At 39.0% G+C, this 15,781-nt stretch overlaps 1 protein-coding gene across 4 annotated transcripts in view; it reads left to right on the forward strand.

Moving 5' to 3' along the window:
* LRBA (LPS responsive beige-like anchor protein) overlaps positions 1 to 15,781 on the forward strand; it is a 725,807-nt gene that overhangs the window by 228,408 nt on the left and 481,618 nt on the right. The gene's annotated exons all lie outside the window — the stretch shown is intronic.

The raw sequence follows: 15,781 nt of genomic DNA on the forward strand, positions 1-15,781 counted from the left end.
CACGTCCTTTGTAATTTCTTAAAAAAGAATACATGTAGAATTTTTTAGAGCTTGCTTAGATGAAAATGTCTTTTTTTAAACCATTGTTGATGGCTTGTTGGGATATTAGTATTAGAGTCTGAAAGTTGTAATCATTCTTACAATTTTTTCTCTGTGAGCTTTTTATTATTTTGAAAATTGTTTATTGGTACTGGTTGTACCTTGATGTGGGTGAATCTTTTAGAATCCACTGTCTCTGGTATTTTATATAAACTTTTTCAGTCTGCAAAAGTATATACTTGTGTTCGGAGAAAGTTTCTTAAAGTATTTCCATGGGAATGTTTTTACTGTATTCTCATATCTGTTTCTAGAACTACTTTTAGGTAGATGTTGAACTATCTGGATTATCTAATTTTCATATTGTTCTCATCCTTTTTCCATCGTTTTATCTTTTATTTTACTCTCCTGAGAGCCTTCTATCGCATCTTCCAATAATTCTTTCAAAATTTTTATTTGAAATTATACTTTTAATTTCTAAGAGCATCTTCTTCTTTTCTGAGATTTGGAGGGGAGTTGGAAAGGGAAAGCTGGTTAATTTTGTTCCAGCTTGACCAGGCCATGGGGTGTCCAGATACTTGGTGAAACATTATTTGGAGAGTTTCTGAACGAGATTAACATGTAAAGTCAGTACACTGTGAAGCAGGTCGTGCTTCCTGATGTGAATCAGCCGCATTCAGTCTGTTGAAGGCCTGGCTGGAACACAAGGCTGACCATACCCTGAGTAGAAAGAATTCTACTTGCTTAACTGCATTGGAACCGAGATAACACTTTTTCCTGCCTTTGTCCTCAAACTGACAAAAAGTGACACATTGTCACTTTTTGGATTTGGAGCCTGTTGCCCTTGAGACTGGAACCACATCATTGGTTTTCTGGATTTTTAGACTTTTTAACTTGGATTAGAACTACACGGTCAGCTCTCCCGGGTTTCCTGCTTACTCATTTTCTCTGCAGATCATGGAACTCATCAGCCTCCATGATCGTGTGAGCCCCTTTCTTAAATAAAATATGAATCTCCGTCCCGTTGGTTCTGCTTCTCTGGAGAACTCTTATTTAAAATAATTTATGTGTGTGTTTGGGTTGCATGGGGCCTCTGCTGCTGTGTGGGCTTTTCTCCAGTTGCGGGCTGCTAGCAGGGGCTCCTGTCCAGGTGCAGCGTGCGGGCTTCTCACTGCACTGGCTGTCTCCTGGAGCACAGGCTCTGCGGCGTGCAGGCTTCAGTAGTTGTGGTGCATGGGCTCAGCAGTTGCAGTTCTGAGCTCTAGAGCAAAGGCTCAATAATTGTGGCACACAGGGCTAGTTGCTCTGCAGTGTGTGGGATCATCCCGGACCAGGGATCAAACCCGTGTCCCCCACATTGGCAGGCAGATTCTTTACCACTGAGCCACCAGGCAAGCCAGAACTCTTATTTTTTTTTTCCAAACAAAAAATTTTATCTATTGTGCAAAGACAGGGTTATCTGGCTCCGGAATGATCCTGGGCTTCAGTAAGAATCTGTTTTATAACTTCAGCTCCAGTTCTTCTTAGACATTAGAAGAGCTCCCAGGGCCTGTGATCATGGGCACTGATGGCTTGGAGAGCTCTCATACAGAGGCAGAGAGTAAATAAAAAAGTACCCCTGCCCTGATGTTTACAACCAAGTTTTTATCTTTCTGATGGTAGTAATTGTACTTTTCCTCAGTCTGCCTCTTCCCACCCCATTAATAATATTGTCTGTTATTAATAATCAGAGTTATTTCCCCCTGCTTGTCTCTTTGGTGTTTGCCATTCATAAGAGAGTCTTGCCTCCAATCAGTGTTGACCGCTTGTGCTCATTTTTAAGTGTGTTGCACAAATGTCTGTGTGCCTATGTATGAGTTGTCTGCTGGTGATGAATGAACCTTAAATTTAATCATGGGTTCTCATTTTTCTCCAGGAACACTTCTCTAATATTGCTTGATATCTCATGGTTTGCTAAGCATACTTTCAAGTTATTTTGTTTTTTACAGTAAAGTTTTTTAATGTGTTCAGTAGTTTACTCCTCTGGAAAGCAAACTTCCAGTCATTTACCCTGGTGGGGATGGCCAGCAGTATGGGGAGAGAAGCTTAGAGGCTGTTTTTTTTTAATACCAGCTTTCATTCACTTAAATTCTTTTCATTTCTGCCCCTCAGCGATCCTTATATATAATCAGTGCCTTCAGTTCTTGTCCTTTCTAGGGGTTCTACAGCAAGCATTTGTCTGCTGCTTCCATTTATTTCCCTCCAGACTATAGGCAAATTCTTATTTTACTGTTTCTGTTTTTTTCTTTTTTTTTAAACTAATTTATTTTTTATTGAAGGATACTTGCTTTACAGAATTTTGCTGTTTTCTTTTAAACCTCAACATGAACCAGCCATAGGTGTACGTATATCCCCTCCCTTTTGAACCTCCCTCCCCTCTCCCTCCCCATCCCACCCCTCTAGGTTGATACAGAACCCCTGTTTGAGTTTCCTGAGCCACACAGCAAATTCCCGTTGGCTATCTGTTTTATGTATGGTAATGTGAGTTTCCATGTTATTCTTTCCGTACATCTCACCCTCTCCTCCCCTCTCCCCATGTTCATAAGTCTATTCTCCATGTCTGTTTCTCCACTGTTTCTCCATAAATACATTCTTCAGTACCATTTTTCTAGATTCTGTATATATGTGTTAGATTACAGTATTTATCTTTCTCTTTCTGACTCACTTCACTCTGTATAATAGGTTCTAGGTTCATCCACCTCATCAGAACTGACTCAAATGCATTCCTTTTTATGGCTGAGTAATATTCCGTTGTGTATATGTACCACAACTTCTTTATGCATTCATCTGTCAATGGGCATCTAAGTTGCTTCTATGTTCTAGCTATTATAAATAGTGCTGCAGTGAACAATGGGATAAATGTGTCTTTTTCAATTTTGGTTTCCTCAGGGTGTGTACCTAGGAGTGAGATTGCTGGGTCATATGGTGTTTTTATTTAGTTTTTTAAGGAATCTCCCTATTGTCTTCGATAGTGGCTATATCAATTTACATTTCTACCTACAGTGCAGAAGTGTTCCCTTTTCTCCACACCCTTTCCAGGATTTATTGTTTGTAGACTTTTTGATAAGGGCCATTCTGACCGGTGTGAGGTGATACCTCATTGTAGTTTTGATTTGCATTTCTCTAATAATGAGTAGTGTTGAGCATCTTTTCATGTGTTTGTTAGCCATCTGTATGTCTCCTTTGGAGAAATGTCTGTATACGTCTTTCCCCCACTTTTTGATTGGGTTGTTTGTTTTTCTGATATTAAGTTGTATGAGCTGCTTTTATATTTTGGAAACTAATGCTTTTTTAGTTGTTTCATTTGCTATTATTATTTTCTCCCATTCTGAGGGTTGTCGTTTCACCTCACTTATAGTTTCCTTTGCTGTGCAAAAGCTTTTAAGTTTAATCAGGTCCCACTTGTTTACTTTTGTTTTTATTTCCTTTACTCTAGGAGGTGAGTCATAGAGGATCTTGCTTTGATTTATGTCATCGAGTGTTCTGCCTATGTTTTCCTATAACAGTTTTATATTTTCTGGTCTTACATTTTAGTTTTTAATCCATTTTGAGTTTATCTTTGTGTGTGGTGTTAGGAAGTGTTCTAGTTTCGTTCTTTTACATGTAGCTGTCCAGTTGACCCAGCACCATTTATTGAAGAGTCTGTCTTTGCCGCATTGTATATTCTTGCCTCATTTGTCAAAAATAAAGTACCCATAGGTACATGGGTTTATTTCTGGGCTTTCTGTCTTGTTCCATTGGTCTATATTTCTGTTTCTGTGCCAGTACCATACTGTCTTGATGACTGTAGCTTTGTAGTATAATCTGAAGTCAGGATGGTTGATTCCTCCAGCTCCATTCTTCTTTCGCAAGACTGCTTTGACTATTCGGGACCTTTTGTGTTTCCATATGAATTGTGAAATTCTTTGTTCTAGTTCTGTAAGAAATGCCTGTTGGTAATTTGATAGGGATCACATTGAATCTGTAGATTGCATTTGGTAGTATAGTCATTTTCATAATATCAATTCTTTCTACCCAGGAACATGGAATATCTCTCCATCTGTTTATGTCGTCTTTGATTTCTTTCGTTAGTATCTTATAATTTTCTGTGTACAGTTCTTTTGTCTCCTTGAAAGTGAAGTCGCTCAGTCGTGTCCGACTCTTTGTCTCCTTAGGTAAGTTTATTCCTAGATATCTAATTCTTTTTGTTGCAATGGTGAATGGGATTGATTCCTTAATTTCTCTTTCTGATTTTTCATAGCTAGTATATAGAAACACAAGTGATTTCTTTGTATTGATTTTGTATACTGCAGCTTTGCTAAACTCAATGATTAGCTCTAGTATTTTTCTGATACTGTCTTTAGGGTTTTCTATGTACAGTATCATGTCATCTGCAAACAGAGCTTTACTTCTTCTTTTCCGATCTGGATTTCTTTTATTTCTTTTTCTTTTCTGATTGCTGTAGCTAGAACTTCTAGAATGGAGTTCAGTTCAGTCACTCAGTTACATCCGACTCTTTGCGGCGCCATGAACTGCAGCATGCCAGTCCTCCCTGTCCATCACCAACTCGCGGAGTCCATGCAAACCCATGTCCAATGAGTCGGTGATGCCATCCAACCATCTTATCCTCTGTTGTCACCTTCTCCTCCTGCCCTCAATCTTTCCCAGCATCAGGGTCTTTTCAAATGAGTCAGCTCTTCGCATCAGGTGGCCAAAGTATTGGAGTTTCAGCTTCAGCATCAGTCCTTCCAATGAACACCCAGGACTGATCTCCTTTAGGATGGACTGGTTGGATCTCCTTGTAGTCCAAGGGACTCTCAAGAGTCTTCTCCAACACCACAGTTCAAAAGCATCAATCCTTCGGCACTCAGATTTCTTTATAGTCCAACTCTCACATCCATACATGACCACTGGAAAAACCATAGCCTTGACTAGACGGACCTTTGTTGGCAAAGTAATGTCTCTGCTTTTTAATGTGCTGTCTAGGTTGGTCATAACTTTCCTTCCACGGGGTAAGCGTCTTTTAATTTCATGGCTGCAGTCACCGTCTGAAGTGATGTTCAAACCCAGAAAAACAAAGTCAGCCACTGTTTCCACTTTTTCCCCATCTGTTTGCCATGAAGTGATGGGACCAGATGCCATGATCTTAGTTTTCTGAATGTTGAGCTTTAAGCCAACTTTTTACTCTCCTCTTTCATTTTCATCAAGAGGCTCTTTAGTTCTTCACTTTCTGTCATAAGGGTGGTGTCATCTGCATATGTGAGGTTATTGATATTTCTCCCAGAAACCTTGATTCCAGCTTGTGCTTCCTCCAGCCCAGCATTTCTCATGATGTGCTCTGCATTTAAGTTAAAAAGTAGGGTGACAATAAACAGCCTTGACGTACTCTTTTTCCTATTTGGAACCAGTCTGTTGTTCCATGTCCAGTTCTAAGTGTTGCTTCCTGACCTGCATACAGGTTTCTCAAGAGGCAGGTCAGGTGGTCTGGTATGCCCATCTCTTTCAGAATTTTCCACAGTTTATTGTGATCCACGCAGTCAAAGGCTTTGGCACAGTCAATAAAGCAGAAATAGATTTTTTTTCTGGAACTCTCTTCCTTTTTCGATGATCCAGTGGATGTTGGCAATTTGATCTCTGGTTCCTCTGCCTTTTCTAAAACCAGCTTGAACATCTAGAAGTTCATGGTTCACATATTGCTGAAGCCTGGCTTGGAGAATTTTAAGCATTACTTTACCAGTGTGTGAGATGAGTGCAATTGTGTGGTAGTTTGAGCATTCTTTGGCATTGCCTTTCTTTGGGATTGGAATGAAAACTGACCCTTTCCAGTCCTGTGGCCACTGCTGAGTTTTCCAAATTTGCTGCCATATTGAGTGCAGCACTTTCACAGCATCATCTTTTAGTATTTGAAATAGCTCAACTGGAATTCCGTCACCTCCACTAGCTTTGCTTGTAGTGATGCTTCCTAAGGCCCACTTGACTTCATATTCCAGGATGTCTGGTTCTAGGTGAGTGATTACACCATCGTGATTACCTGGGTCATGAATATCTTTTTTGTACAGTTCTTCTGTGTATTCTTGCCACCTGTTCTTAATATCTTCTGCTTCTGTTAGGTCCATACCATTTCTGTCCTTTATTGAGTCCATATTTGAATAAAATGTTCCCTTGGTATCTCTCATTTTCTTGAAGAGATCTCTAGTCTTTCCCATTCTACTGTTTTCCTCTATTTCTTGGCATTGATTGCTGAGGAAGGCTTTCTTATCTCCTTGCTCTTCTTTGGAACTCTGCATTCAAATGGGTATATCTTTCCTTTTCTCTTTTGCTTTCGCTTCCCTTCCTTTCGAAGCTATTTGTAAGGCCTGCTCCGACAGCCATTTTGCTTTTTTGCGTTTCTTTTTCTTGGGTGTGGTCTTGATTCCTGTCTCCTGTACAATGACGAACCTCCATCCATAGTTCATCAGGCACTCTATCAGATCTAGTCCTTTAAATCTATTTCTCACTTCCACTGTATAGTCATAAGGGATTTGATTTAGGTCATACCTGAATGGTCTAGTGGTTTTCTCCCCTTTCTTCAAATTCAGTTTATTTAACTGTGTTGAATAATAGTGGCGAAGGTGTACACCCTTGTCTTGTTCCTGATCTTAGGGGGAATGCTTTCAGTTTTTCACATTTGAGAGTAATGTTTGCTGTAGGCTTATCATGTATGGCCTTTACTATGTTGAGATAGGTTCCTTCTATGCCTGCTTTCTTGAGAGTTTTTATTATAAATGGGTATTGAAATTTGTGAACATGTTTTTCTGCAACTATTAAGATTAGCATATGGTTTTTATCTTTCAATTTGTTAATATGGTGTATCACGTTGATTGATTTACATATATTCAAGAATCCTTGCATCCTTGGAATAAACCCAACTTGATCATGGTATGTGAGGTTTTTGATGTGTTCCTGAATTTTGTTTGCTAAAATTTTGTTGAGGAGTTTTGCGTTTATGTTCATCAGTGATATTGACCTGTGATTTTCTTTTTTGTGTTGTGTTTTGCTGGGGTCCAGCCCCAGTAGGATCCAGGGGTACCCTCAGGATGGACAGCATTGGTGAGTGAGAGAGAGAGAGAGACCAGACCAGACCAGACCGGGGTGTGCAGCAGAGTCTGGCATCGCTTTATTTTTTACCGTAGCTTTTATACCCCAAGTTAGTACATTTCTAAGGGGAGGTGAAAAATAAGCATTCAAAGTTTAGTTTAACATTACGTCAGTTTTGTCCTTCATGAAACCAGGGTGTTTTCTGCATACTTCTTTGTTCATGAGAGTCTTCTTTCATAGTGGATCTTTGTACATTATCTTCTGGCCTTGGGGACTATTAACATTTTATGACCTAAGTGAAGGCAAAGCTGTTTTCCGTAGTCTATTCTTTATTCTATATTCCTTGAGTTTAGCAGAAAACAGAAAAGTTGCATTCTCATGGTACAGCAGGTTGCAACATAGTAGAAATACAATCCTGTTAACCCAAATGTCAGTCTTTGCAAAAGTTCTCAGCTAAATTTATCTAAAAAGTTTACCACACAAAGACTCTGGCTCTGGTGAGGCAGCCTCTGTTTTAGCACTCTAGATTAAAATTAACAATTATTTTATTGTTTCCACACTAGGGCTAAACTCTTATTTTTCTAAATCCTTAACTATATTGACAATAGTTTTTACTGCATAACCTCAGCACAATAACAGCAATCAAATGTTGATCCAATAACCACTTTTAGAATAATATTTTTTGTGTTCTCTAATAGGGCTTTCTCACCCCCCGAAGGGCTCTGTGCCCATTAGGGCCTTTTGTGATCAGGTTCTTTATGCTGTTTATGATTAAGGTGTTGTGAGCAGTCATGTGCATTAGTACATATTTGCCAAACAAGCCAGAGTGCCAGCAAAAGGGTTTTTACTTGAAACATTTCCTTTATCCCTGGTCCCTTCATAGGGAACCAGCATCCAGGAGATTTATTAATTAGGGTTCTATGTTGGTCTTTATTTAGTGAAAGAGGAGCAGGAGAGCTCTCGGCAGGCAACGCAAAGATCTGCAACAGGACGAACAAGGACAACAGCAAGAGGGGGAGGATACAGGGTTGGGTAGAGGCCGGAGTCAACTTGGAGGGTCCCTTGTAGCCTGAATAGCCTTGCGTTTCAGGTCTTCTCCTCATGACCTTGTCATGGGTGGGATCTCCCATAATGACTCCCAGCAGTGTTTGTCTGGTTTTGGTATCAGGGTAACGATGGCCACATCGAATGAATTTGAAAGTGTTCCTTCCTCTGCAATTTTTTGAAAGAATTTTAGAAGGATAGGCATTAGCTCTTCTCTAAATGTTTGATAGAATTCTCCTGTGAAGCCATCTAGTCCTGGGCTTTGCTTTTTGGGAGATTTTTTTTATCACAGCTTCAATTTCAGCGCTTGTGACTGGGTTGTTCATAATTTCTATTTCTTCCTAGTTCAGTCTTGAAGATTGAACTTTTCTAAGAATCTGTCCATTTCTTCTATTTCTTCCTGGTTCAGTCTTGAAGATTGAACTCTTCTAAGAATCTGTCCATTTCTTCAAAGGTTATCTGCTTTGTTGCCATATAGTTGTTCATTATAGTCTCTTGTAATTCTTTGTATTTCTGCATTGTCTATTGTATCCTCTGCTTTTTCATTTCTAATTTTGTTGATTTGATTCTTCTCTTTTTTTCTTGATGAGTCTGGCTAAAGGTTTGTCATTTTTTTTTTGTATTCTCAAGGAACCAGCTTTTAGTTTTATTAATCTTTACTATTGTTTCTTTCATTTCTATTTCATTTATTTCTCCTTGGATCTTTATGATTTCTTTCCTTTATACTAATTTTTGAATTTTTTTGTTCTCCTTTTTCCAGTTGTTTTACGTATAAAGTTAGGTTGTCTAATTGATGTTTTTCTTGTTTTTGAGGTAGGATTGTATTGCTATAAAATTGCCTCTTAGAACTGCTTTTGCTGCATCCCATAGGATGCTCAGGTCTTGATCTCTGATCAGGAATGAAGATTCCACAAGTGGTTTATTATGGCATTTAGTGAGACTAAAACAAATATCCAGCAACGAGAAGCCAAAGACGAACCCCAGACAAATGGCAGCTATAAAATCAGGCAAATAATAATTAAAATAATGGAATATACTCATGCATATATATATTTATTTATATATATATATATATATATATATATATACACCCTCAAGCAAAGTCAAAACAGTTCAACAAAAATACAGTAGATTGACCTGGCGAACAAAGGAAATAAAAAATTATATTTCCCAGTTAAGAACAAAACTAAGTTAAGCACAAACTGGAAAACAAAACTAAACCAAGGTGCCAAATGGGGAGTAAAGCAATGAAAACAAACTAACAAATATGTTGAGAGGAAAGGAAAGAAAGAATAGATACACAAAGTTCAACAGAGGTAGATGAAGCAAATTTATATACATTAAATGTTAACAGCAAGGGGAAAGGAACAGTAGGAAAGGCAAACAAAGGAATAAATGTAGAAAAAATATAATAGGTTTAAAAAAATTAAAAATTAAAATTATAAAAAAGAGAAAAGAAAAAAAAAAAAGAAGACTAAAGAAAAAAGGGAAAAAAACGAGGAAAACTCTACAGAACTGCAAAAGCCCAATGTAGAGGTAGAGGTTTATGACAACAATAAAAAATGTGACTGAGGAAAATAAAAAACGCAAAGGCTTAATTGGATTTCTTAGTGCCAATGAAATTGACAGCTGCAACATAGCGGGGGGAAAAAAAGAAAAAAAAAATCCAAAAGTATCTACAGAACAAGTTAAAAAATAAGAATAATAAATTTTTTTTTCGAGTCAGTGCTATCAGCATCCTTTCCCTCGCTGGGAGTCAGTCCACCTCCCCTCCGTAGGATGCCCTCCAACACTGTGCTGATCTCGGGACCTGCTCTGGGGGCAGCTCAGATTCTCATCTGGTCCTACTCCTGTGAGTTCTTGCCTCTAATGCCCACAGCTGTCAGAGCTAGTGCCTTTTCTTTTATGGGAGCTCTCAATTTGCCTTTTTTATTTTCCATAGACACCGTCTGCTTAGTTGATCACGTGGATTTAATCTGCAGCTTGTGCCCCTGGTGGGGAGGTTTGGGTCTTCTTCCTTAGCCACACTGCCCCTGGCTTTCAGTTGTGGTTTTATTTCCACCTCTGCATGTGGGAGCTCCTGAGGCTGCCCTGGAGGACTTGGGTTTGCCCCTGTGAGGGCCAGGTGTGGAGGTGGTGCAGCTGATTGGGGTCGCAGGGGTTCTGGCAGCACCAGATACTCAGGGGGGGTTGGTGGCTCGGTAGCAGGAAAGACAGTGCCCTAGAAGGGTATGGCAACCAATATTAGCCATTATGCTCCAGTATTCTTGCCTGGAGAAAACCCGCTCTCTGACAGAGAAGCCTGGCAGGCCACAGTCTCCAGGGTGGCAGAGTCAGACAGGACCGAAGTGACCCTGCATGCACAGACGCGAGACTTTTTTTGCCTGTGGCCGTGCTGCCCCAGTGAGAGTTGAGCGTGAAGGTGGTGCAGCTGCTTGGCTTGTGGGGACCCTGGCGGCGCCAAGTGGGCAGGGACACGGACTGCTTCCGCCTCAGGAGCTATGGCCCTATCAGGGTCTTTTCTCGAGCATCTTGTAGCTGGCGATCAGAGGGCCTCTTTAGCCAGTCCTTCCCAGTAACTCCAGCCGTTCGGGCACTTAGAGGGCTCCCTTCCCTGGGGTCCTGCTCTGTTGTTGGGGGCATCAGGCGCAGAGAGGGGCCCCCCTTCGTCCCCCGCCCCTCCACCGGCTGGGGTCCTGCTCCGTAGTTTGGCGCATCAGTCACTGATAGGGGCGCCCTGGGTGCGGTCCTGCTCTGGAGTTCAGCGCCTCAGGCATTTGATGGGCCAGCCTCTCTATTGTTCAGCTGCCCATGCTGGCATGTGGGGGGAGAGAGGCTTTGGTAATGGCGCCACCCCCTAGCGTGACTCAGCAGTATCGCCTTGCTTCCATGGCTGCCCGGCTTTCCTCCACCAGCATTTCCCACCACGATCTCCTCTCTCTCACATGTCCTCAATCCATCTCTCCACAGTCAACGGCAGCCCTCGCCCTGGGGTTGCTCTACAATCCCTCAGCTCCAGCTCCCAGCCACTGCCCCTTCCAGGGAACCCTCGTCCCTGTCCGGGGTATGCATGGCTGCGGCAAGGACTGTCTGATTCTCATTCCATTTAGGCGGCCACAGGTCAGCTGTTTCCCTCTCAGCCTTAAATGTCTCTTCTCTGACTCAGACAATTACCCTGATGTGGGGATCAGAGCCCTCCTTCAGTTCCCCCACCTGCTGAGGGCAGGCCCAATCCTGCTAACACTCGTGTTTTCCCCCCTAGTTCCTTCCTCCTACTGAGTTTTGCGTGGTTCTATATATTCTTTTCCACTGGTCAGGTCCTCCTGTCTGCTCTCAGCTGCTGTTTTGCATGCACTTCTGTGTGTGAAGGTGTGTTCCTGATGTATCCGGGAGAGAGATGTACTCCACATCTGCCTACTCCTCCGCCGTCTTGTTCCCTCTCTGCTGCTTCTCATTATTGTTGTCCCCTCTTTACTGTCTTTGCCCTTATTCTTTTCCTATGTTTAACCAAAGTCACTCATTTTATACCTTTTTTTTATTAAGAGTAAAAGATAGTTGAGTGATTTTCTAGCCCACCAGAATAAAAAATTGATACTACATTTAATGTCGATGGTTTGACCCAAAAAGATGGCATCATGGAATATATGTAGTTGATCTTATTGATCTGTAGTCTGATTTTATTTGCTTTAGAACATGGTAATGTTTGGGAATTAGTTTTAGAATTTAGGCAAATTCATGTGCTGTATTCAAGAAACTAAAATATATTGTAGGAGGTTCTCAAATTTATAGGAAACTGTTAAGTTCACTTTAAGGAATTTAGTTATATTAAATATTATAAATTATAGCACATTTATTGGTGCCCTTTCCTTATTTATTTGTTAATGTTAGGGAGTCACAGAAGTGGTTTAGTTAATGGAGTCTTTTATCCCCCATCCCAAGTTTGGTAGACTTTTACCACCGAAAACACATGTTTGAGAATTGGTGTAACTCTGTTTAATAGATTTCACTAATACATATCATCCTGTTGTTGTTGTTATTGTATGACTAAGAGCATTACTAAGCTAAGAGTATATCTTAGTAAAAATTGACTAGTCACCAATTGTGGCCCTAGGAAGTGATAGTCAATTAAATACAGCTTAGAACAGGTATGAAATTATTGACTCTGTTGTTGTGTTTTGAGTCCTTCCTCTCCAAAGTGCTGAAATGTGTTTTAAAATTACTTAGTTGCATTAGTGGTTGGATTTGAGGCTTTTAACATGTTTTTCATCAATACCTCTGGGAGAAGAATAACCAAGACCTTTAAATGTACGGTGCATTTTGCATCACTATGTAATTATAAATATTATGATGAAATATTGAAATGATCATGAAAGACGATAACCATTAAGCTTTTCTTTCAGCTGTTAAAGCTCACTAAAAGTTATATTGAGCTGTGGTTTATGAAATTGTTTTGACTAACACCTTCTTTAATAATTGTCTCAGAAGTGGAGAAAAATGCTTTAGGAGAGCATGGATCTTCATTTCAGTTTTCAGATTATTGATGGTGTTTTAGTATGGAGAAAACTTGTTGGCTTTGACTAACACCTGGGTTTATTTTTTTTTTTTTAATTTCCTTTTCTCATGGGCTGCAGGTTTTTTTTACCTGAGTTATGAGTTCCTATCAGTATGTATTTATGTACCTGGTGTGTCATAGTTTATTGTTAGATAATTTATAATTAGGAGTGGATTATAAGCAAATTAAAATTCTGATATCTTTGGGAATTTTGAGATTTTTATAACTACTCAAAGTGTAGATAAGAATTTGTATTTTCTCTTCATTTCTCATTTTGTCTAAATTTTTTCAGTTGCTGGAAAAGTTTTATTCCATGTGAATAGATAGCCTTTCCTACAAGTAAACTAAGATGAGTTTATAGATGATGTTTGGGAAAACACGAATCCAAATGTATTAGCAGTCATAAATATGTTTCTGAACTTTTGTAAGAAAAATTGGACTCTTCTAGTTCTATGTATATCCTCATGTCTAATTTTTTTTTAATTTAAAACGAAAAAAATAGTGGGACATACTTAATTTGAGATCATAAATTTTTTAAATGATAATTTTTTATGGTTATACTAACTTTAACTAGTTTTCTATCAGACCTAAACCATACTGTTTGAAATCTTTGTGACATTTGAATGAGACACTTTCTGCTTTTACATTATAAGTAAAAGTCAATCTGTATTACATAAGTGTAAATAAAACGATGGTTACCTGTATACTGAAAATTTGAATTTCTCCACTATTGCCTGTTTTTTTCATGTGGAGTTGGAGTTTTGTATGACTTACAAAAATCCCCACTTGTTGCGGTTTTAAATCAGACAAAACAGATTTGAGGAAAGTGATGGATACTTTTAAAAATAAAATGTCTGGTCTAGAGAATTATATATGGGGTAATCTCTTGCCTTTCTTCCTAATTCCTTTTTTTCTAGTAATAAGAGTAACTATTTTCTTTTCAGTATATTTAGCTTCCTTTGTGAAATTTTTCTCTCAAGTAAATGATGTGTAGGAAAATGCAGTTAATTTAAGATTTTACCTCCGTATACTCCGGTGCCGTGTGAGATTTTCACGTGGCTTGATGCGAGGGCTCTGTTGGGTGTAAGAGCTGAGGAGTGGGCATGTGCTTCTGTTCTTGACAGGAGCGTCCCTTGAGGTGTTAACGTCCCTTCTGCTTCCCTGCTGTCTGTCAGCAAACGTCACAGCCGTTTCCCTCATCCCCTCAAAGCCGCAACTACTTGTACATCTTTCTGTAATTTTCTGAGTTCTGCGAGGGCATGAGTTACTCTGAGGCTATTTTAAGTCCATCTACCACTTGATCTGTTTGTCTGCTCTTCCCGTGCGTTACTGGGTTTAGGGCAACTCCTCGAGACTTGGTATCTCCCAGTGCTCAGGCTCGGAAGTGAGGTGTGGGTTTCTGGGCCAGGGTCAAAAACTTACCTGCAGTTTCTGCTTTTTTCTCTCTTCTCCCTATTTCTGAGAAGAGTGGAGGGCCTGACACTTCTTCTCTCAGAGATTTATTTCTTCTTCGGGTTTGGTTGCTTTCCTTTGTACTAACTGTTTACTTCATTTTGCTGGGAAGAAAAGGATTTTAAGTTAGATGGGTATTCTGTTTATCCTTCACTTGGTTTACCTCAGTGAAAGAAGTATAAAATGTTTATTTTGTTGTTTCAGTTGGCTGGCAGTTGTGAATTTTAAAAGTATATATTGTGGACTTATGAGCCACTAATTTGTAGGTGTTTGTAAGTTGTTGAATCATAGAATCATATAGCTTCAAGAATTTTTTAAAGAGGTTATCAAGGACCTAGAGATGTAGAGTGATCTTTCTGTGGACATAGCCTGTTAATAGTTGATTTGAGAACATAAATCTCATGACTTCTTGTTCCTTAAGAACACATTATGTTTCCTGCTCTTTGCTCAACAACGCACTGCTTTATCTTCTTTCTTAGTCTTAGCCCATTACTGTCCTCAAATGTCTAAATGCCTTTATATCTACTTCTTATTCTGCTGTATATATTCAGTTGGTATGCTCTTGCTTACACTATTCACGAAGTAAAACTCTGTAACAAAATTATGGCAAACAGCCATTTCAGTTCTGAGAGGAAGCTCAGGTTTTTCAAAACTTAAAGTAATACAAAATTGGGGATAAAAATGAGAAAGTAGATGAGAAAGGATGAGGTTTAGAAAAATTAGAATTTGGCATAATATAGGATATGAGATTACATAGTGTTAAAAACTCTTAAAGGTGTTAGATTCAGAAAATGTGAACACTGTTCATGGTAACAGTGCTAAGGTTCCAGGCTATCTTTTGTTTTGGCCTTTATAAAAGAACAAAAAAAAAGATTAGTTGAGTAATATTATGTAGGTGGATTATAAGGCTCCTTAGTTTTAAGAAACATAAGAATTATATGTGTCTGGTTGCTTTTCAAAAACATGTACACATTCATGCATGCATTGGTATTTCTCAAGTCTAGCTGTATTTCAGTTTATGTGGCCCCAGTCTTATTGGATTGATGCTTATTTTATATCTGTTTTGAGATAAGTATTAAACTTTTTTTTTTCCTACATACTCCATTGGTTGATTTCTTTCTATGGCTTTTTACTGGGTGACTTACTCATAAAGAATATTTTAATATATTTACACCATCATTTGCTAATTCATAGGCTAGTGACTTTTGGTTTTCTATTTTGAAAGTGGTCTAGCCAAATTCATTCATTTTTCTTGTCTCTTTCTCAATCTTTAGTCATCAAATTTTGTAGGACATATGCTATTTATTAAGTTTATGGAGCTACTTAATTCCATCTTCCTCTCTTGTTTCTTAAGGAAACAAAACCAAAACCTTTGTCCTTGGTCGTCTTTGCTGCCTTCTTTCAAACTATTTCAGTTAAATTACTGGGATATACTGATATAGAACTAAAAGGGCAAGATATATATAGGTAGACTCATTTAGTTTATCTAGAATCTAACTGTTGCTGACTTGTTTTGTTTCCATTTTAATGTCAATTATTTATGTGTTCATGGGCTGCTAGGTAGAGAGCATGTTTAACAAAACTTTTCCATGACGAGCCAAA

This window comes from Cervus canadensis, chromosome 1, assembly GCF_019320065.1.
Source record: "Cervus canadensis isolate Bull #8, Minnesota chromosome 1, ASM1932006v1, whole genome shotgun sequence".
NCBI classification, from domain to species: Eukaryota; Metazoa; Chordata; class Mammalia; order Artiodactyla; family Cervidae; genus Cervus; species Cervus canadensis.